Source organism: Rhipicephalus sanguineus, chromosome 1 (assembly GCF_013339695.2).
Source record: "Rhipicephalus sanguineus isolate Rsan-2018 chromosome 1, BIME_Rsan_1.4, whole genome shotgun sequence".
In the NCBI taxonomy this organism is placed as follows: Eukaryota; Metazoa; Arthropoda; class Arachnida; order Ixodida; family Ixodidae; genus Rhipicephalus; species Rhipicephalus sanguineus.
This window is the reverse complement of record NC_051176.1, coordinates 195,069,021-195,092,041: the sequence shown is the minus strand read 5'-3', so window position 1 is coordinate 195,092,041 and position 23,021 is coordinate 195,069,021.

Below are 23,021 nucleotides of genomic sequence, written 5' to 3'. Positions count from 1 at the left end.
GCTCCTCTTCTCCTCTAAAGGCCTGAACACACGTACGCGTTGCACGTACGCGTTGCGAACACACGCGCGCCCCGGCGCGCAGCTTCGCGTAGCCGCGCGTCCTCTCCTTCCATAGGGAGAGGGCGCGACGCCGCGTCAAAAAGTCACGCGCTGCAACGCGTACGTGTGTTCAGGCCTTAAGCGGTTAGAGCGCAGCGCGCGTCCAGTGCAGCGCTTGCTTTGGTTGACTCCGCTTGACTCCATTGGTGCTTCCGATGAAGCGTGATGGAAGCAACAGTCCCGTACGTCAGTGAGCGGGCTGACGCAAGCACGCGTCAACATCAGTCCAATTGTGTCCACTCAAGACAAAGCTGCGAAGCCAAGGGCAGCGAACTACCATTCACGACACATGCATTGATCACGTCTTCACCAATTTCAAGATCCACCCACTGCACCAAGATCCCCCTCACGGTTCACTTCAGCGACCACAAAGCCATCCTCATCAAAGCAAAGTGCACACCTTAAGTACTAGACGCTGCTCAATAAAGACCTTCGTTAACCGTTTCACCTTCGTCTACAACGTTAATAACACCGTTAATAACGATCCGAGGTCGGTAGCATGCCCAATGAACGCCAACGGAACGCGATCGTGCAAGTGCTCCGGCTTCGCATCGCCTCATGGTCCCCTTTAGCGGGAGATGGTGTAATTTTGTTTTTCTTGCGCTGGCAGCAGCGAGGCTGGGATGCTTCACTTGTCAACCATTGCATTGCCTTGTGGCTCTTAAGGGCCATCGTTTCTGCGGATTTGCGGCTAAATCGGGATCGGGAATTGGCACATGGCACCCAAAGTTTTCGAATTGGGCTGGTACTGACCGCCGCTTCAAATTATCGACTCAAATTTACATTGCAAAATACGGGGCCGCAGAAATCTTTCTAATTATACGGGATTTCGAAATAACCGAGTTCGAATTAATGAGGTTGTCTTGTATTACCCTCAAATCGATCCATCATTTTTTAAGTTTAGAAGCTTGTTATACCGGCTTATATACTATAAGTATAGTAAATTTTGAAACCTAACATATTTTACAAGTTATCACTTGCATTCTACCGAAAGTCAAATCCTGCTACTACTCAAAGTTGCTTCCACTTCCCTTTGAACCAAAATGAATGACATATGCGATATGCCTTGTTTCAACTTTAAAAATATTGCGTTTGTTAGTTGGGTCATGACAAATAGGCTCATTTTTCTTTATAATATGTGATATAAACTATTCGAATTCGCTTCGAAATTCGCTTCCACCAAATCACTATTCGCTTCGAATTCGCTTCGGACCTAAAATTTACTATTCGCACAAGCCTAGCCTTGAGGCGCTCCACGTTGACTATGTCGCGCCCTCGACGGCGCATGTCCGAAGCTGGTTCGATGGGTTCGATCCGGTAGTTGACAGGGGATGTGCGCTCGACGACCCGGTAGGGGCCTTCGTATTTCGGCAGTAGTTTTGAAGAGAGGCCAGTTGCAGTGGTAGGGACCGAGAGCCATACGAGCGTCCGGGGAGGAACGTGGACTCAGAAGTGGTGGTGCCACCGCGAAGGCTCTTCTGCCGCTCTTGTTCGTGCGTTGCAAAGTTCTTTGCAAGCTCGCGACACTCTTCAGCATAGGCGTGCGCAGGGGGGGGGGGGGGGCAAAGGGGGCGAGAAGGGGGGGCGCAAAGTGAGCCCTATACATTGTAGGGGGGGCGATAGGGGGGGGGGGCGCTAAGGCAGCCGCATACATTGACATAATAGGGAGGGGGGGCGCTGCGACGAACCTTCGCCCCCCCTGAAGGGCAACCCTGCGCACGCTTATGCTCTTCAGCAAGCCTGGCTGTGTCAGAAATAGGCGCACAATCAGATGGATCCGGCTTGTAGGGTAGTATCAAACAAGGGCGTAGCCAGAAATTTTTTTCGGGGGGGGGGGGGGGGGGGGGGTTCAACCATACCTTATGTATGTTCGTGCGTGCGTTTGTATGTGTGCGTATATATATACGCAAGCAAAACTGAAAAATTTCGGGGGGGGGGGGGGTTGAACCTCCCCAACCCCCCCCCTTGGCTATGCCCCTGATAACAAACGCGGTGCGCGCTGGCATACCGAAGAATAAAGGCAGGATTTCTAGATATATCGGTCAAGATCCATTTTCGCGAATCAAACAAAAACGTATTAGGCTGAAAAACGTATTAGGCAGAATCATATCAACTAGATTCCACCGTATATATATATATATATATATATATGCTATAAATTTGATCACAGTGCAGTGAGTGCCAACTGTCTCTAGAACTGAGCAAATGCTTATGAATGCTATACAAATACATATATTATTCCGAATGTATTTCGGGCATTTATTCAACGTGTCAATCCAATCAAGAATCAAAAGGACATTATTTTGGGAACGATTCTTCAAAAATAACTCGGGATGTAAAGGACTAAAGATATGTGAGCTCAAAGTAACATTAGTTGACTCACTGGATGCAGAACCTCAGGCACGACAATGCTATATTTTGTTTTCACTACCACTTGCCTAATAAAGTAGGCAAAATATATGCGTCTTTGCAATTACAGCAGACTTGTGATGCAGAACTAAAAGAATGAAAATTGAGTGGCAAGTGAGACCAAGGTAAACCATTACTGATTCACGAGCAGGTAGCTTCACACTCAGGTGCCTCGTGAAACAGTATGCTGTGCCAAGACTCTCTGTCAAACAGGGTGGTGACCAGTGGTTTCAGGAGGCGTTGCCCGTGTTGTTCAGTGTCGCAGTGAACTGTATTCAGCAGTACGACGATACCTGTTTTCTTCTGTTTTGCTGACACCCCGTCAACCAAACATTCGCGATTAAATCATTATTCGAAAAATTGCAGATTATAATTTCCCCGCACAAAGCACTACTGCCAAAAAATTCAACTCCAGCATTTGTCAAATGGGTGCTTTAGTGCCACCGTCGGAGTGCCGAGGGGGGGCCGGGCCCCTCCTTAAAAAATGGAGGGGGGGGGGCCTGATTTTAAGCCCTGGGCACAGCCCGTACCACACGGTGCATGCACTTTCGATAGTGACCAAGATAAAATGCCTTGACAGCAATTGGCTCTTCCCCCGCAGATTGCACAAATAAAAGTTTTTTCTGAAAGCTGGGTGTTCGTCATGTTCCTATTAACAATTGATATTAACACGTTGATAGTACGCACGCTGTTCTTGAGCTCGGAGTACCGGCTATGAGAACGGCGATAAAGCAAGGAAGGAGACGCGAGACAAATGTCAATTTTTGTTGCGGGACAGAAAGAAGCCCCAAATAGACCATTTATTTTTGGAGTGTTGCGTGCCACACGATAACTCGAATTGTTGCTAGTAAATTAAGGTATCCCAACTAATAGCAGTCACAGCGCCAGGGCCGCTTAACCTGGTACACACAGCAAACCAAATCAATCAGGTATGCAGGGTGTTTCAAGTAATGTGTGCGACCTTCTCAAAAAATCAGGAAAATGCGATATTTGATTGCTGCCTTCAGAATTGGATTTTCTGTAGTGGCAGGGATTTTAGGATGGTTAAAGAAATTATTTGGGACTGTAATTAAAAAAGTTAAATTAATCAACTTTTTAATTAGTGGAGTTAGGTGGTTGTGTTAAATGGGAGGATTGAAGTTCTTCATGCCAGAAACCCAACCCAATTTTGAGATTTCGAAAAAGTGGCATCTAGTAATAATTACGATGTAATGAAATTCAACCAAATTCAATGGCGAAACCTAAACAGAAACATGGAAGAATGCAACTGCCATATTCTTCTGAGACGTTCAAAATGAGCGAATGACTTTTTCTGTAGCGCTAGGCATCTTAAGATGGTTAGAGACATGACTTGAGACAGTAATTAAGAAAGTTAAATTAATTAACTTTTTAATTAGTGAAGTTAGGTGACTGTGTTAAATTGGGGAATTGAAGTCCTTCGTGCCAGAAACCCAACCCAACATTGAGATTTCGAAAAAGCGGCCTCTAGTAATAATTACGAAGTAATGAAATTCAACCGAATTCGATGGCTTTCGCTGTTGAAAGCTGTTGCATTTCGTTGAATTTCATTACGCCACAACAATTACTAGAGCACACTTTTTCGAAATCTCAAAGCTCGGATGGGTTCCTCGCATGAAGAGCTTCAATTCTATCATTTGGCAGAATCACCTAACTCCACTAATTAAAAAGTTTTTTAATGTAACTTTCTTAATTACTGTCCTAAATTATGTCCTTAACTACCTTAAGATTCCTGCCGCTACAGAAAAAGCAATTCTGAAAGCCCCGATCAAATATCGCATTTTCCTGATTTTTTTAGAAGGTTGGACACATTTCTTGAAACACCCTGTATAATTATGACCGTACAGAACATTGTACTCACCTCTAACTCCACGTCGTAAACAGCGTCGTCCTTCACTTGCGAAACGCACTTCGCTCTGACGAGGACGGCGTCGTCTGCTATCACTTGCTCTGCTACATGGCTGAGCAGACGCTGACCTTTCATCAAATTGCTGCCACGAAGCGTGTACATCCTAACCGCGCGCGACGCGAAACTCTCAAAAACACGCGCAGAACGCGTGCAGCGTGCGAGCAAAGCAACGCGTTTTCAAGGCAGCTTGAAAGGGACAGCGGAGGGGTCAACAGCTCGAGTAACGAGTTTCTCCCCATTCACCGGCAGCGCCCGGCACCGCAGCGCCTCCCACAGCGTGGGTTTCCCCTATGCTGTGCTCTGCCGTTGGCTCTGCTAGCGTGCCTGGATAGTCGATTCAATAAAGAAAAAAAAAAGCCTGGATAGTCGAGTGGCTAGGACGCTCGCCTTCGGATCGTGGATATGCGGGTTCGAATCCCGCTGCCTCATCAGAATCCCGCTGCCTCATCAGAATGTGCAGGGAGGAGACCTACCGGCGGGTAGGTCTCCTCCCTGCACACCACAGCACCCTTTCCAAGAGGGTAGCGGAGGCCCAATCCAGGATAAAGTGAGCTACCAGGATCTGGTCCTGGACCTCGGGCGCCGAGCTGCACATGGCGGTCGGTTCCGAGTACAACCCCACATGATATGATCGAGATTGGCTCTTTCTTGGCAGGAAATGCATAAAGGGGAGGGATATATCGCAGGATGTGGCGGAAAGAGGGGTAGGGAACGTACGGGTCTGTAACGTACTGGCGCCAAAGTATTTCGTGGTGGCGAGTAGCTCCCCGGTGTGTGCGGGGGGGGGGGGGGGGGGGGGGGGGTATACGCTGTGCTGAAGGCTATGGCGATTTGTTATGTCGTGGAAGGTGAAAAGACGATCCCTCGCACTGGAGGGTGCCGCGTTGTCTAAGGCGTTGTCAGTGGCCTGCGCCTGGCCTGTATAAAGCCCCTCCAACGCATGGAGGGGCTTTAGGCCTGTCATATAATCCTCCAGCAATGAGCCGCCTCATTGCCACACAGAGCCGCATGCGCGGGCGTCCATATGAGACGTTGCGCGAGACTCCCACGCAACACTTTGCGTTTTGCGTGGATGTTTTTTAAGAACTTAAAGGGCATTTTGAGAGATATGCTACCTACACTGAGTTACGTATAGCAGTTTTTGAGTCACTAACAATCATAGTGATATTGGGGATGGATAAAGCTAATACAATGGCAGCCTCCTCTGTCTCCTCCGAGGAGTTGCATAGGTCGGCACTGTATACTACTCACTCACACCTACTCACCCCAATTTTTTCAGCCTTCGCCTTCGCACTCACTCACGTTCATACTCACGCATACTCACACTCATAGGCACTCACTCACGTTCATACTCACGCCTACTCACACTCATAGGCACTCACTCACGTTCATTCTCACGCCTACTCACACATACAGGCACTCACTCGCGTTCATACTCACGCCCACTCACACTCATAGGCACTCACTCAGGTTCATACTCACGCCTACTCACACTCATAGGCTTTCACTCACGTTCATACTCACGCCTACTCACACTCATAGGCTCTTACTCACGTTCATACTCACGCCCACTCACACTCATAGGCACTCACTCACGTTCATACTCACGCCTACTAGGCACTCACTCACGTTCATACACCTACTCACACTCATAAGCATTCACTCACGTTCATACTCACACCTACTCACACTCATAGGCATTCACTCACGTTCATACTCACACCTCCTTACACCCATAGACACTCACTCACGTTCATACTCACGCCTACTCACACTCATAGGCACTCACTTACGTTCATACTCACGCCTACTCACACTCATAGGCACTCACGTTCATACTCACGCCTACTCACACTCACTCATTCACGTTCATACTTACGCCTACTCACAATCATAGGCACTCACTCACGTTCATACTCACGCCTACTCACACTCATAGGCACTCACTCACGTTCATACTCACGCTTACTACACTCATAGACACTTCATATTCACACTTACAGGCACTCATTCACGTTCATACTCACGCCTACTCACAGTCATACGTACTCAATCACGTTCATACTCACACCTACTCCTACTCATAGGCGCTCACTCACGTTCATACTACTCACGCCCACCAACACCCACTGAAGTTCATACTCACGCTTCCTCACACTCATAGGCACTCACTCACGTTCATGCTCACACGTCACGACCATTGGTACCCACTCGTGTTCATACTCACGCCCGCTCACACTCATAAGTGTTCACTCACTTTCGGTTACGCCTCTCACACTCATTGGTACTCACTCACGTTCATACTCACGTGCACTGACTATCATACCTACTCACTCACGTTCACACTCACACGTACACACACTCATAGCAGTTACTCACGCTCTTACATCTACTCGTACTCACTCACGTTCACACTCACGCCATCTCACGCTCATAGGCACTCACTCACGTTCATACTCACTCCCACGTACGCTCATAAGTACTCACGTTCACACTCAAGGGTGCTCACACTTATGGGCACTCGCTCACGTTTATACTCATACCTGCTCATACCCATCGGTACTCACCGGCCCATTCACACTGGTAAGTACTGAATCACACCTACTCACACCGGTGCTCACGTTCATACTCACACCTACTCACAGCCATTTGTACTCACGTTCACTGATGTCTACTCACTCCCATGGGCACTCACTCACATCCATACTCACACGTATTACACTCGTATGTTGCCTTCATACTCATGCCTTCTCACATCCCTCGTCACTCACTCACACTCACGCCTTTGAAATGAGTCTACTCATGAATGAACATGCCAAGCTTTCCGCTCTACTCACACTGACATGCGGCCCCTGATGTCCATATTGAAGTACACTCCCGTTCACAGATCTCGCGTTTACATGTCTATAATAGCTCCCATCTTCAATCATTACCACTCACACCTACTCAACCTCGCCGGGTCTCATTCACATCTCTCTGTCACACTGGACAAAAGTTTCGTATGCATTCGCATCTAAGATGATCATCTCTCATATATTCTCGTTATATCCGAAGTGCAGATTTGTAAGTTTGTAATGGATAGTCTCAGGGACAAACCGCGGATGTTAACACTGGTTCAAGGGAAATGTGCTATGTATAGGTATTATTATTATTTTTTTTAATTTGAACTTTATTCAGACAGACATTGTCTGGGATGAAGGGGCTAAAGGCAGATGCAACAGCCTGACAAAGGCCCCCCCTACCCACACATTGCTCAGGGGATGTCATATGGGATGTCAGGACCGCGGAAAATTTGTTCGAATTAACCGAATGCCGAATTATCGAGATATCAAGGAAACAATAAACAAGTGTCTATTACATCAATGCATTCGCATTTTCTTGATGACCACTTAAATTCATGGTACATATCTGGCATAAAAGCAACGCAAATGCCGCAAATTAATTCATTCGCAACTCCGTTCACAATGTGACCGCGGTTCAGTGGTGCGATCTTGTACGCGTTACAAAATAAACACGGAGGCGTGGCATGACAACCAGCCGCACATGCCGCACGCGAATGGCCCATTTGAACCGCGACAGACGTCACGGCTCTGCATTGACCAATCGCGTGCGGTCACGTGCGGCACCACAGTGGTGCGATCTTGTACGCGTTACAAAATAAACACGGAAGCGTGGCATGACAGCCAGCCGCACGTGACCACACGCGATTGGTCAATGCAGAGCCGTGACGTCTGTCGCGGTTCAAACGGGCCATTCGCGTGCGGCATGTGCGGTCACGTGCGGCTGGTTGTCATGCCACGCCTCCGTGTTTATTTTGTAACGCGTACAAGATCGCACCACTGTGCCAGTGCCTCCTTTTTTAAAGGAGGCACTGACTGTGCAGACAGCCTTAACACTAAACGTGATCTGCCCCCCTCCCTTATTACGTACCGCCACCGCCACCACGCGTAAGATAACTTCTGCGCCGGAAAAATGATCGACAAATGATCGTTCGTTCATCGTAATGTCGCAACCGAATTTTATACCAGCGTGCGCACTGCATCTCTTCACCTTCAACAGCTTCCACTATGTTCGAGTTGCGTGACATTGCGCGTGCATTGCCCGAAGTCAAAACGAGGCTGTGCCGCATCCGCTGTGGACGAATGTGTGGTCGCTAATTAAGACACTATCATAGCGACCACGCAGTTCCGAAGGCGCGTGCGCGTCCTGCGCCCACAGTCGAAACGAAACTGCTCGGCACAGCATCCGCTGCTGAATAAACCTGGCTCGCTAATGCACAATAATGAATGGCTACTACACAGTTCTGAAGCGACGCGGCGAAAACGAAACTAGTGCTTGTCGCAGCTTTGACCCGCAGTCGCCGCTGGCGCTATGGACACGATCATAGATATATCACCCACGCAGTTCGCGTGCGCCGAGCAAAATCGATGACAAAGCAAGTGGGCCGCAGCCGTCGAAGTCTTTGTCGCCAACAACGTGATTATGGCTAGATCGTGGACGGCGACCACGCCTTTATGAAGGACCGCAGCCGTTTGAGTTGTTCGCGAATGCCGTTTTTCCTCCAGTAAGTCGAACTCCGAGTCGAACCTCGGATTGCTTGGTGCGCTCCGAGGATCCTCCGAATTAACCGGGTTGCGGGCAAATATGACCGAATTAACAAGAGTTTGATACCATTAACCAATGCATAAGCTTGCCGTGACCAGAGCACACGTCCGAATTATCCGATTTTCCGAATTAACGAGGGGCGAATAACGACCTTTTAGCGTATAACCTTTCATTTTCGTCGATTGACCAAACAGCAAATGTATGGCGCGCTTATTTGCTAACTCCACCTTCACTGCTTATGCCAGGGGTTTAAAACTCACGTCAGCTAACGAGCCGCACTCACGAAAATTTATTCCCGCAAGAGCCAGGACACAATGACGAATGTAAGAGCGGGGGGCGGGTAGGAATAGTTCGTACAAAATGTCAGGCCATGCATAAACATGTTCCGCCGCTATGCCAGGGACAATTTTCTCCCCCCACCCCCTCTCGCCCCTGAAAGTGCATTGCGCTTGCACACTGCTCGACCAATATAGCATTGAATATGCTTAGGTTTGTTTTGTCGGCGAACACAGTGAAAATCCAGCGCACAATCACGACATCGAGGAAGAAGCACACCACCACAGCGCTGATCGGCCTTGTGCCACATTGTGATTTCTGTGCGCCACACCAGCGACCTTCGATTATGCCGCTTTTGAGACATGGCGAGTTGGCGCCGCAGTATGGACGTCTGCGTTACGCCATGAAAATGTGTATCTAGCACATTGAATCGGTGTACTTCATATAAAGTTATTCGTATTAAGGCGAAAGTCTTATATGCCTCATCAAGCGGGAAAAAGTGACCTGTAATGCCATGTGACGCTCCCTCCTAGTCCTTTTCTTTCGTCCATATACAAGCCCAATCAGTAAGCACACAAACACACACACGAGATCACCACCGCCACGGGACCGGCGAGGCTGCCATCGTCCGAGGCGGCAGAAGAAATGGCCATAGCCTTAGCAATAATCCATAGCAACGAGGACACACTTGTCGTGAGTGACTCCAAGACGGCGGTTCGAAACTATACCAATAGGTCTCCGTCGACACGGCGCACATGCTGAACGCCAGAGTCGCGGACTTTAAGCCGGCGCGATCACCACCAAATCTCTCAAGTGATTCCCTGCGCATGTGGGAGAGCTTGGCAACGAACAAAGACCCGACCTCCCGTCGAACCACAACAAGCCCGCCGACCGCGTTGCGAGACTGCTAACCCGCCGCGACACGGACGAAAGGGCCGCGGCTGTGCGAGACATCGTCGATGGCGAGGCACCCAAGGTTGGAGGACATTCTTCTGCGACGATGATAACAGACGCCGAAGCCTTACAGGACTGCAAGGACATCATTGTCACGTACCACGAGATCTTCAGCCACTACAGGAAAACGCCACCCCACAAGCAGCTAGAGAGGTCTCAGGCGTCTGAGCTGAGACGTCTGCAAACTGGCACATTCGAATATACCCGGCATCTGAACAGGCTGTGTCCGTCGCTCCACCCGTCACCCGGCTCTCCGTGGTGCGGGCACGAGACAGCCGACATGGCACACATACTTTGGAAGTGCGAGTGCGGTATTCGCCGCCACTACCCGGACGAGGGAGTGTGTACCCCATGACGACTGGCTGAGCGATGGCGAGCCGCCCTTCTCAGCCTACATCTAGTGGACCAAATCTGGGCAGTCCAGCGAGCCAGTGCTATCGCCGAGGACGTCGCACGATGTTCCCCGGACGACGGCTCCTGGAGGCCTAGCCCGGGCCAGTGATTCCTCGTTGGACTCTAAATAATTTAAAGTTCATTACCTACGTACCTCATTATGCGCAAGGGTCAAAAGGTCATCACAAACTCATAATTTATTAAGGCCAAAGCCTTTTATGTCTCACGCGAAGCACGAAAGGCTGGCTCAAAAAATCTAGTGACCTCTCAAGCGCGAAACTGCGCTACCTTCGCCTTTGCGGCCTTCGTGTGAAAAAGAAAAAGCAAAGCGGCGCTTGTGCGATATAAATTGCATGGTAAAATAGGCGCACCCGATGGCTTTGGTATTCAAGCCGTCTTAGGAGAATGCATCAGGGGCACTGCGAATATTTTTCCTGGTTTCTAGGATATTCACGGTCCCTCGGTTCCTTCAAAGCCATCGTGCTAGGTAGCCAAAACTTTATCATATTGTCGCGACGTCAAGACAGAGGCCGTAACGCACAGAATGATCGCGTCTTTTATTTCTACAATTTTTGCTTTTAAGTACATGTGAGAAGTCTGGGATGCGTGAGAAAATATTATGAAAGAAGTAAACAGCCCGACCTCTACGGACTACGAACTGGCACAGATACAGGTTGTCCTGTGATGTCCTTTCCGGCTTTTAGTTTTCGCACTTTGCGGAGTATCAGCGTGAAATATTTTTGCTATAGCCAAAGTAAAATGTAGTGATTAGTGATGCCGAAAATTGCGCTCAATCTGAAGAGAAAAAAAATAAAGTAAACCGGCAAGAGACAGACCAAGATAGATACAGTCAGGATCAAAACAAATTTAGGATTTCCCTGACAAATCCCACGATGCTTTAGAACAACAAGAATATATGGACGTGGAACGATGAGCAATACCTTAACCACACTGATTTACGAAACCGCAATTTGAAGGTAAATCACGAAGGCACATTAAGTAAATTTTCCAAAACTACAAAAAAGTAAATAAACGACAACGCGTCAGTATTACTAACTCCAGTGATCAAGTAGAATTAGTAGATACTGGAACACCACTATGTTAGTTGGCGAAATCATTTACTGTTGCTGAGCGCTCACTTATTTTCTCTGATCATAATAATATCTGGGTTTAACGCGCCAAAACCACGATATGATTATGAGGCGTGCCGCAGTGGAGGGCTCCGGAAATTTTGACCAGCTGGTGTTCTTTAACGTGCACTTACATCGCACAGTACACGGGCCTCTACCACGCCTCCATCGAAATGCGACCGCCGCGGCCGGGGTCGAACCCAAGACCTTCGGGTCAGCAGCCGAGCACCGTAACCGCTACACCACCGCGGCGGGCTGTTACTTTCTCTGGTATTAGCAAAGAGGTTGCTCGTGGTGGTGTTGCACACGTCACCGGTCCCAGGAAAATTAATAGTCGAAACAGTGCTACACTCCAATAAAAAAAAAAGGTCAAAAGGGGGTCACGGCAACCGACTCTCTTCGGTAATTCATTTGACCCCTTTTGTAAGGTAGAATCAGAAAATGACATTTAACCTTTCTGCAAGAGTCAGTTGTCACTCCTGCAGCGCGTTTCGATCGGCTAGCGTGTCGAAGACGCCGCCGTATGCATCATATATATCGCGTGGTCGCGTGGCTGCCTGCCGTTCGGCGCGGTTCACGCAGTTCGCGTACGCTGCCTGGCGCGGCGCCGGGGCTCGCCGTCGCGTCGGGACTGGCTATGCACGAATGAAAGCATTTCTTTTCTGAGAAGTCGCATCAAAATTTGGTTTCAGAATAAGCACGGCTTTGCGCCAGCATATTCCGACACCCAAGCACATCATCCGGCAATCAGGGGCACGCCGTGAGCGGTTACTGACCGCATGTTTTACAAACGTAACCCATCCTTAAATACTCAGCAAACACATTCGAGTACGAGCACCCGAACGACACCCAGCGCGCGCGGACGCCGTCTACGTCAAGATCAGACATATCATATGCTAGAATTAGCGCACATAACTCCCACAATCACGTAAACTCACTTGATTCTGTTATGGAGTCATCGCAGATGTTGGCGAACCACGAAAACAGCAAACAGAAACCAAGGAAAAAAGTGCACGGCGGCGACCGCAACAATGCGCGCCGTCGAAAGTCTCTCGCTTTTTCACCTCACCCGCGAGGCGTGTACAACTTAAGTGACCAACGCGTACGTGCTGGAAGCATCCTACTATATCTGCACCTCAAACTAGCGTCTTTAAGCCAAGAAAAGCCATAATATATAGTGCGTCTAAGCGTCAGTAGACGGGCTTTTTTTTTTCACGTTCCCACTCGCGGAAGCACGCTGCACACTCAAGGTTGATAGAAATGTTGTTACGAAGTCGACTAAAGCGCATCTCAAAACGACATCTTGCACCTTCAGCAGTGCAGACACAATGTGCGATCAGCAAAAAATTACCCTTGGTAATTGTTTGCATCGCTCATTTTATGGGGGCTTGTACAGCAACGCGCATAACGGTGACAGCTTTAGTTGGGCATCCGCAACAGCCTCGCGGACGCAGGCTGCTGTTGGAAATGGCTGGCAGATAAATTCCGCAGTGCTGCTGCAGACGCCCAGCTAAAGTTGTATAATTAGTACCTACGAAAGCAGTACACTCACCGTTAACGGGCGCACGTTGTCCGTGTCCGCGGCTCCATGAATATTCCGCCCTCCTAGCGTGACTTCGAGCACGGAGCCTGGCGTCAACGCCACCGAAGATGCGCATTTTTGATCGAACACAATACTGCACGACAGGCAACTAACGCAACCCGCGCAACCGACGCAACGCACAACGCACTCCAAGGGTGCTATCGCGGAACGATTCTATTTTTTATTCCAATGCTTTTCGTGCTTTTCGCGCTTGGCCATTGGTCAGAACGACGGTCCGTCCGCGTTATCAACGCGATCAGCCAGCCGCGAGTGGTGGATCATAAGAATAGCATAGAATATGGCATTGGAATCGGAAATAGCATCGTTCCGCGATTGCACCCCAAAGACCGAGCAGACTGAGAGAGAAGGCCGAGACGCGGCGCCAGCCCGGCTGGCTCCGTCGGCGAAGGAGGCGAGCCACCGCGCCAGAACGGCGCCGAACGGCAAACGCGCGATACGTATGGCGCATACGACGGCGCCTTCATCGCGGAAGCCAATCGAAACGCGCTTTAGGAGAGTCCCGTGACTCCAGCCCAAATGCTCTCTTTCTCTCATCTACCTTCCAAAAGGGATCAAATGGACACCCGAAGAGAATCACGCGGCCATGACCCTCTTTTGACTTTTTTTTCTTAGAGTGTACTCAGTTACACTAATAGTACCCTCATGAGTGCTCACTCACGTTCAAACTCACGAGTACTCACACTCATAAGCACTCACTCACGTTCATACTCACGCCTACTCACCCTCATGAGTGCTCACTGACGTTCACACTCACACTCATGAGTATTCACCCACGTTCACACTCACGCCTACTCACCCTCTTGAGTGCTTCACGTCCACTCACACTCATGAGCACTCACTCACGTTCATACTCACATCTACTCACACTCATGAGTGCTCACTCACGTTCACACTCACGTCCACTCACACTCATGAGCACTCACTCACGTTCATACTCACATCTACTCGCACTCGAGTGCTCACTCACGTTCACACTCACGCCTACTCACACTCATGAGTGCTCACTCACGTTCACACTCACGTCCATTCACACTCATGAGCACTCACTCACGTTCATACTGACGACTACTCACACTCATGAGTGCTCACTCACGTTCACACTCACGTCCACTCACACTCATGAGTGCTCACTCACGTTCACACTCACGTCCACTCACACTCATGAGCACTCACTCACGTTCATACTCACAACGTTCAAATGAGTGTGAGTGAGTGCACTCATGAGTGAGTGTGCCGAGCTATGGTTGACAGTGACGGATGGTGTTGTGATCGCCTTGCCGTTGGTATCCACAGCAGAAAGGGCATAGGACAAGGAAGATGGGTATTCTGCCGCATCGACCTAGAGCACGTCATTGGCTCCTTGTAATTTTTCCTGAAGGGCTTTTGCCCTTTGGATTCGACGTTTAGTGTGATAAGTGTGGTGCATGTTTTTAGGAAGGAGCGCATGAGTAATTGGTTGTATATGTGGTGGGGAATGTTACATTTAGCATTGGTTAAAATGTGACGGCCTGCGCTAGTGGTCGCGAGGCTAGTGTATTGACCTCTTAAATGGGCTTCACTGATTTCTGATAGGGTGTTTATGACTCATGTCTGATGGAGTCGTGCGTTAGAGGCATAGGCGTGCACAGGGTTCCCCCTTCAGGTGGGGGGGGGGGTTCGTCGCAGCGCCTCCCCTCCCAATTATGTCAATGCATGGCGCTGACATTGCGCCCCCCTTCCCGATTATGTGGGGCTGCCTCTGCGCCCACCCCCTCTTAAGTGAATAGGGGGGGGGGGGGCGTCCCCCTTGCAACCCCCGCGCGCAAGCACGCCTATGGTTAGAGGCAATGCACGCAAATCCTAGAGCGTATTTGTAAACTCGGCGAAGGAGGGTATGTTGCTCTTAAAATTGTGCAAAAATGGTTAACATTAAGTGCCTTCAGGCATACCAGCAACCTTAGTACATTCAGCGTGTCATGCAGTGTACAGTAGTCGTGGCGCATCACAGGATCACAACTGGAAGCAGGGCCAGCTGTCATAAAATTTTCTACAGTGTAAGAAGCCGAGTTTGACATTGCGTAGATACCGAGAAGCACCATGGAAGTTCTGATGTTTGAAATACGAGCGAAAGCATCACTAAAAAGTTGCAAAAAGGTTATTGATGCGAAAGCATCAGCTGATGCATTGCACAAAAACTTCGGCTGCACCAGAGAAACGGCGCATAAATTCCCATTGGCTGCGACACCACTGCAGTAGCGTATACATATAGCTACGGTCCCTAGAATATGCCAGGGACCAGGGGCGTAGCCAGGGGGAGGTGGGTTGGGGGGGTTCAGAACCCCCCCCCCCGAAATTTTTCAATTTTGCTTGCGTATACGCGCACATACAAACGCACGCACGAACATACATAAAGTATGGTTGAACACCCCCACCCCACCCCCACCCCCCGATAAAAATTTCTGGCTATATTCCAGTAACCGTAGCGTCGCCAGAATTATTTTTCAGGGGGGTGGGGTTATATGCCCAGCAAAAAAAATTAAAAGAAAGAGAGCCTATGCCCAAACAATATCTTACTCATTTCTCTGCTTTAATAAAGCCGAGGAGTTAGATTGTTTAGCTCTTCAATATCTATAAAGATACAAGTGAAAAGGAGGGGCTATATGCAGCACTCAGAAAATTTCGGGGGGGGGGGTGTCCTGACACCGAAACCCCTCCGCCTGGGCTACGCCCCTGTACGCTACATCACATGCGCGCCACGACGAAGCAGGCCGGGGGACAGAGAACACTTGCCGGTTCCCCATTAGGGGGCGCAAAGTTTCATATTAGCGCCCCTCCCTCTGGCGTTGGACGAGCCCAAATGACGTCATCATAAAACAACGCACACACGCGAATACAGAAGAGGAAAGAAGAACCGACGACACGGTTCTTTCTTCTTTTGTATTCGTGCGTGTGCGCTGTTTTGTGATGAAGTTCGACCAACTCGCCCAAACAGCTACCTTGCCCAAATGACAACATCACAGCGGATGAAAAAAAAGAGAAAACATGGAGCGGCGAGTGCTCCTCACAAGAGCCCGCCTTTGGTCCCTAATTGACCGGCAGTAAAGATGAGAAATAAACAGTTCTTGGAATGCAACATTAGGGGCCTTCGGTCGCCATTATCGTTCAAAACCTGCGTGGCCATAACTGAGTAAACGTGTCGGGCAGACTTTGCGCCCCCTCCTTCGTGACCAGGCCGCCCCCTGAACCCCTCGTCCGCACGCCTGTGACGACTACTTCCTTCTAGTTTAAAGAAATATGCCTCAATGATTATGCGTTAGAGCTTATCAGGCATGCGCTCGTTAAAAAAATCACAGCATATCCACGGAGTGAATGATGATGAGTGGGCGAAGCTGCGGAGGTTCATCGGTAAACCGTGAATCTTCCGTGAATTCTGCCCAGTACATCATCACCGACGTGAGATCGGGCGCGTTTATACTAAAGGTTCGATGAGTTATGACGACTTGCAGCTCACTTTAATTTTACATGTACGCTGTGAATTTTCATTGTTTAGAAAACCATTGCTTTAGAAAACATCTGGCGTCTTTTCGTTTTGCTTTAGAAAAATCTGGCGTTCTTTCGTTTTGCTTTTAGAAAACATCTGGCGTCTTTCGTTGGTTTATTTCATCAATCAACGGCGTTTTGAACAAAATTTTTATTGTTTAATCACGCACAGGAGAAATCTCACCAGGCACTACCTTGGAGGTAAACAATGGCTGCTAATGGGAATGAGAGACAGAAGAAGTCGGCTTTTAGCTAACACTTACACTTCTACTTCTACTAACGTTTCCTACAGGAACATGCCAATGGCTGCTAATGGGGAATGAGAGACAGAAGAATTCGGCTTTTAGTTAACGCGCACGCTGCGTATTTTTTATTGTTCAACAACGCACAGGAAAAATCTCCCACCGGCACCACCTTGGAGGTCAAGATCTGGTACTAGCGTTACGACTGGTTACGCACTACGACCATAGAGCTACGACTACGACAACTACGAGGGACGAACGGGTGCCGCTTTAAGGAGCTTCGCCCCTAAAAAAATGTCGTGGTATGGAGAAGAGCGGTGCTTTCACGCTGTTTAGGATACAAAGGAATGTCCCTACATGTTTGTTCCTAACGCCCAGTTTGTGTTCACTCGCACGCTGCTCTTTTGCATAACGACACGTTTTCAAATCGGCCGCATGATAGCCTCGGACGGCATAATATTAGGCATATTTGATTAACCTTTGTACAAGTCAAGTCAGGACGCCAGGACCATCACAGTTGAAGAAGGATCTTGATTTCTTGGCAGATTTCGGCTGATTTTCGGGTGATGTGCACAGTCATATAGATGCGCCACCATTTTTCTCCAATAGAATAAAATACATTCAGCGTAATATCAGCGCTCGTACCGTTTTTATGTCTCTTGCAGTCGTTGTTTGTTCGTGCTGCTCAGTTTCTTTGCGAATGGGGCTGTACTTTTGACTAAATTGGTAAGCCTTTGAAAATCTTCTGTTTTTCAATTTTGCAGTTTCATCCAATTTGTACGAAATTGATTTCCGGCCCTAATTGGTAAGCTTAAATCCTTCGTAAATCCTGTAGTTTGTGATTTTTCAAGTCTTCATCGAATTTGGATGAAATCGATTTTCCCTCCGGTTTAGGACACAAAGCTTAGTCTTGGGAAATCTTGTTTATTTTTTTTTTCGACTTTTCGATGTTTCGTCGCATTTTCATCAATTCGATTTTGGCACCATTTTCGGCCTAAATAGTCTTGAAGTCTTGAATTTTTAGATTTTTTTTAAGTTGCGTAGTAATAAGATGAAATCGGTCTGGGACCACTTTCAGCCTAAAAGTAAGTAAATAGGAAGTAAATACTAATTGGAAGTCTTGTATTTTTAGATTTATCAGTTTCCTCAAAATCAGATGAAATCGACCTGGGATCATTTTCTGCCTAAAAAGTTTTCCAAAGGCTATAGGCTTACTATATTTAGGCAGAAAATTTTTATTCTTTGCTTCTGTTTGGGATTTTTTAAAAATTTATTTATGGACAACCCCACTCAGCGTTGAATATGGGTTCCTTCGCAAGCAACATAATGTCGCTAGGCGCTAGCGCAAGAATGAGTGAAGCATGAAAGTTCAAATCGAAAGACGCGGCTGCTTCGATACACAGTGTTTACTTTAGATATTTTTAAAAGGCCCCAAGCCACCCTTTTTTTTTTTAACATTTCAAGTAACCACGCACATTGAGTACAGTGTACCGTTACAATCAACAATGCCACACGCGGCAACGCTATATGCTATGGACGCGCCACAAACTCCGAAAACAATTCCGTGCTCCTCTCCGGGTCTTTCCGGTATTGGCAGCGCTGGTTGTGACCTCACCAGCAGCAGACGCTGCTGCCTGCTAGTGATATGACAAGTACCTGTTTGCCTGCTAGCAGGTACGCGCACTCCCTGTATTTCCTCCTCGCACGGAGGAGCACTCGTAGAGGAGAAACGAGCTGACGAACCTAGCTTGCACCTTGCCACCACTCAGGTCGGTCACGTTTTCGCGGAGCTCCGTCGTGGGACCAGCTACTCGTAGCAGCGTAAATATCTCTCCTTTTCCCCAGTCATTTTTGTTTATGCAGAGTTATTTAACGCGCGCCTGAGCGTTTGTTATTTTATTTTTTCTTGAACCGCGCCCAGTGCGCAGCCCTTCTTAGGGCTTCAAGGCCATCAAATGTAGATCCCCCACCATAGCCTATCTTCTATCCATCTTTCATGATGGCAGACGACCTTCCACCGGGATTTCCCCCGTGCTACTCACTGAGTGGTGATTTAAACCACTCGAAAACGTACGAGCTCCTCATGAAAGAAGCTGCCAACCTCGTACGCGAGCAAGCAACTCAGGAGCCATGGCGTCTCAGCCCTCCCCGCATCTCTCCAGTCCGCACCAACCGCACTCGCGCGCGGCAACTAAAAGATGCGGCGAGCTTCCTACGCAAGGACACCATGCCTGTGTCCCGCACACGCACCCGAAAGGCCTCCAGGAGAAATATCTCCCGCTTCCCACGGGCCCTTCGACTCCTCACCCAGAATACCTTGGTACCGACAACACTCAGTTAGACGCCGACTTTTCCGTCGAAGAGGTGCGGCGAGCTCTCCACGAACTCAATGGCCGTTCCGCCCCTGGCCCCGACGGCATCACCAACAAGCTTCTACGCAACCTGGACGACCCCTCCGTCACTTATCTCACAGACACCATCAACGAAATATGGAAAAAGGGCGAACTACCCGATGCCTGGAAACTCGCCCACACGATCCTCATTCCTAAACCGGGCAAGGCGCCGAGCCTAGATCACCTGCGTCCCATCTCGCTCACATCATGCGTGGCCAAGGTGGCTGAACACGTCGTCCTCAACAGGGTCGGTCGATACCTCGAAGATCACGATTGCCTCCCACACCACATGATTGGCTTCCGGTCAGGATTATCGACTCAAGACGCTATGCTACTTTTAAAGCATCAGATTCTCGACGGAGGTAACACTCAGGACACTCGTGCCATACTCGGCCTCGATTTAGAAAAGGCCTTCGATAACATCACACACTCGTCCATTTTGAAGGCGATCGCAAACCTCGGGCTGGGGCGTCGGTTTTACGACTTTGTCCGCTCCTTCCTCACTGGGCGCAGAGCCGTCCTCTGCGCAGGAGACCTGGTGTCGGAAGAAGTCGAGCTCGGACAGCGAGGCACTCCCCAGGGATCCGTCCTCTCACCGACGCTCTTCAACCTCGTGATGATCGGACTCTCCGAACAACTCTCAAAAATCGAGGGGTTGAACCACACAATCTACGCGGACGATGTAACCATATGGTGCTCCACAGGGTCGGATGGCTTCATCGAGTCCACCCTACAGGAGGCCATCGAAACCACCGAATCCTACCTCGAACACACCGGTCTCAAGTGTTCCCCCGCGAAGTCGGAGTTGCTGATATACCTGCCCAAACGCCGCGGCGCAAAGCCCAAAGGATGGCAACCCCCGGCCGAACGCAACATCATCCTCCACACCAGAGATGGTCGCGCAGTCCCCAGGGTAGACTCCATTCGGGTCCTGGGCATGATCATCGAGTGCCGCGGAACCAATACCCAAACGGTGCAGAAGCTCAAGACTAGGACTGATAACGCCATACGGCTAGTACGTAGAGTGGCCAACCGGCACCACGGCCTGAAAGAAGACAACTTGATGCGTCTCGTACACGCGTTTGTTCTGTGCCATTTCACGTACGTCGCTGCCATGCACAAATGGCTACGTACTGAGCGCGATAAACTGAACGCCCTTATTAGAAAGGTCGTTAAAAGAGCCCTCGGCCTCCCTATGAGCACTTCCACGGAGAAGCTCCTCGAGCTCGGCGTGCACAACACGCTTGAAGAGATCGCCGAGGCTCAGGAACGGGCGCAGTTGCTCCGACTCAGGACCACCAAGGCGGGCCGCCATATTCTGCACGAGCTTGGCTTCTCCTCGACGGCCGGGGACCCCCCAGAGTGGACGCCGGTTCCCCGTGAAATCCGAGATCTCATCACGATCAATCCCATTCCGCGAAATGTACACCCCGACTACAACAGAGGCAGGCGCCTTGCGCGGGCGACCGCCTTTCTCAAGCGCATAGACGTGAAAGCGGACGACGTCTCGTTCGTGGACGCCGCTGCCTATCGCAACAACCGAGCCTTCGCCGCGGTCGCGGTTTCATCCACGCAGCGGATCCTAAACTCCGCCACTATCCTCACCCGAGACCCCGAAGTAGCTGAGCAAGTAGCCATAGCCTTAAGTGTGCTCGACAGCAAACGAGAAGTCATCTACAGCGACTCTAGAGCGGCCATGAAAGCCTTCGAACGTGGCGTCGTCTCCGATCAGGCGTTACGCATCCTCCGCAGCGTGGATCCGAGTACTCTCAAGCATCACACCGTCATCTGGTTCCCTGCCCATCTCGGACGGGTGCCGGGCGCCCCGTCCAACCTCAACGAGATCGCCCACGACGCAGCGCGCGCACTTACCGACCGCGCCGTCACAGGAAAACCTCATCTCGCCGAGTTAGAAGCCAACCGGGACGCACCCATTACGTATAACGACATCACAAAACACTTTTACCTTGGACGCCGCATTTTTCCGCCCCCGCATCCGAAACTTAACAGGCCGCAGGCGCTAACCCTACGCTTACTGCAAACGCACACATATCCAAACCTCGCCAAGCTTCATGTTTTCTATCCCGACGCGTACCCCAGCGACACGTGCCCCTCGTGCGGACACACGGCGACACTCACACACATGCTCTGGGAGTGTAGAAACGCTCATCCCGGCTCTACCTCACACAAGTGGGAGACGTCCCTCAGAAGCTCGCTTCTCGCCGACCAGCAATGGGCTGTCCAGCAGGCCCACGAGGCGGCCGCCAGATATTCTCTGTCGGTCCCTACGTGGGAGACGCCCGCTACGCGCTGAGCGCGTTCTGCAGGACGTAAATAAAGTTTTTCCAATCCAATCCGGCCGCCCCGAAGAAAGCACCACAGCCAGGCAAAGCCAGGAAGGGTGAGGCGAGCGCCATGACAGCACCCCCCACTACCCCTTCATCCCTGTCAGGAAAGTCAGCCCAGCAGACAACCGCGGCCATTTTCTCGCCGCCAGCCTCGTCGCAAACGCACCCAGAGAGTAAGCAACGCTCTCCCCAAAACCCGCTTCTGGAGCCAACAGGCAGCAGCAACCGGGAGGAATGCTGTACACAGCATGACAAGATCACGTTCGCACCCTCACAGCAGGAGAGCGAGACAAACAGCCGCGGGTCACCCCCGCCACAGACTTCCCCTTCTTGGAAGCACACCGCGCCCCCTTCCTGCTACCCCGCCGATCCTCCCGCGGACAGCAGCTCAGAGGAAACCCGCCTGGCCGGTTCGCCTCTTCCCTCCTTTCCCGCAGCCGCTGATGTCACGAGGCCCCCTCAGAAAAAGGCAGCCTCCTCTCTCGGCACAGCCAAGACAGCGGTGGCCACCCTCGTCCCCATCCCAGCCACCACTGACACCATGGAATCAACTGTAGCAGACGAACAGGTGATCCCTCCTGACGCGGCCGACGCGGCGGCCAAACAGGCGACGGAGAGCGCTAGGAAAGGGAAGCAGCCCCCCTCCCAGCACGCCGCTGGAGGAGGCAGCATTCCGAGTTGCGTCATGGGCACGCTGGCTGTAAGCGACGAGGATGATGCGTTCCCCTCGCTTCCCTCCACCGGCGCCCCTCCTGGCACACCCCTCTGCGCTCCGCTTGTACCCGCACCACCACGTGGCCCACCACAAGCGAAAGCGAAACCAAACGGTCCCCCACAGCCTCCGGCCACCAACACGGCTGAGCCACGCCCCTCGCCGAAGAGGGCCCGTCCCACGTCCAGCACCAAAGGCCCTGTGGAAACGGCTCTATTCCGCCCAAGGAGCAGAAGGATGAACTTTCGAACCTCCACACAGGAGGCCATCTCTTCACTCCTTGCCGCGGTGGACGGTGTCGTGCGCGTTCGCGTAAACTTTCGCCGGAACGTTGTGGCCGCTGATGTCCCCATCGGGAGCCCGCTCGAGCCCCTCCTCGCGATCACAGACATCTGTGGTATTAGTGTCCGC